The sequence below is a fragment of the Thunnus albacares genome, chromosome 12 (genome assembly GCF_914725855.1).
Source record: "Thunnus albacares chromosome 12, fThuAlb1.1, whole genome shotgun sequence".
NCBI lineage: Eukaryota > Metazoa > Chordata > Actinopteri > Scombriformes > Scombridae > Thunnus > Thunnus albacares.
The window spans coordinates 30,132,265-30,134,030 of NC_058117.1; positions in this window are offsets into that span (position 1 = coordinate 30,132,265).

Sequence of the window (1,766 nt, forward strand, 5' to 3'; positions counted from 1 at the left end):
ATTTCCACATCCAGCAGTTACGGAGCAACATTATCATTCATTTGGAGTCGTGTTTCTGTCCACCTGGTGAATGTAAGTCCAATATTCACTCTCTTTTAGCTCTGTTTTTACTCTCTACCAACTCCTGAGGGAAATATCTGGCTCTTTAGCTGCTAAATGCTCCACTATGTTCACCAGCTAGTCTACAGCTAACTGTGTCTGTTTGCCGTTTGGTACTGAGCAGGTAGTGTACAGTGGCTTTTTACAGCTTTTTCTCTGAAAACAACTGCCTGCTGCGGCCCAAAACGACACTATGAGAGCGCTGAGAGTGAACCAAAACAGTAAAGTTGCAGCCGGACAGATAAACAATGAGCTGAAACTCACTATAAAGCTTCTGCTTCAGCGGCTACAGAAAATAAAACCGCGTGAACACAGCCACATATATTTGAAAATGTATTTTGTATAGTTAATGCAGTGACTCCACCCATCTGTTACACTGCGCAGGTTAAACCTAGAGCTGCAACGATTAATCAATTAGTTGATCAAAATATCACACTTAGAATAATCACATTTTTCAAGCAAAAATGCCAAATATATGATGGTTCAGGTTCCTAAATGTGGAGAATTTGCTGCTTTTATTTGTCTCACATTATAGAAAACTTGTTCTTTTTGGGTTTTATACTGTTGGACGGACAAAATAAAAACTGCAGAAGACATTGAGGGACATTTTTCACTGTTTTTCACAATTAATTGATTAATCAATAATGACAATAATGACTAGTTGCAGCTCTAGTTAAATCACACATTAACACTGATCTGCATGTAACTGTGGAGCAGGTCTGTTTATGTTTCAGCAGCATTTTAGGATAAATCGAACACTTCCCTGTATTGTTTTTCTGTATTTCTGAGCTGCTGGCAGGTAAATGAAGGCACTTTACAGCTGAAGAGTTTTATTACAAAATGCTCTGTACCTAAAAAAAATGATCATTTAATATCCAACAAACAAAAAGGTTCATTTAATTCGTTATCCGATACTGTTAAAGCTGCACCAGGAAACATTAAGATACTGGATCTTTTAAAAAAAAAGTTTCCAGGTTCTGTGTGTGAACTTACAACTTAAAACTTAATAACAATAAGAAATGTTTAAGTAAAATGCCTTTTGCACCTTATTTTACCACATTTTCTACTTTTATTTATTATTATTTTTTGCATTTTTATTTTACATTTATTTTGATAACATTTATTATTACTAGCAGTACTCTATTCATTATAATTATGTGTCATGTCTCTTTTTAATACATTTTAAATATATTTATTTATTGATATTCATGTTTTAATTAATCACAGTTTTTAATTAAACTATTTTAGATTTAATACTCTACCCATGTACATTTTATTATCATAAATTATAATGATGAAGATGAAATGGATGTCTAGTAGCTGTTGTGTCACACACACATTTTGGGAAAATATAATGTCATAAAATCAGAAATTGTATTTTTCCACCAGAGAAAAAGCAACGTTCAAGAAACCACAAGACCCGGTGCAGCTTTAAGGTTCCTGTTAACAGGATGCTTCACATCTTGTGCTATCAGACGTTTCATATATGTGAGTTTTTTCTTTTTTTTTTATCGTGGCTTTTACATCTTAATTTAATAAAACTCTTCATTCAGTTTCCTCAGGAAAACAAATGGCACTTTTATCTCGTACAGTAACAAATTTCAGGTAGATCAACAAGACGTTCAGGTGTTTTTGTGCGTTTGGTTTTCAGAAAAAGTAACTTTCTC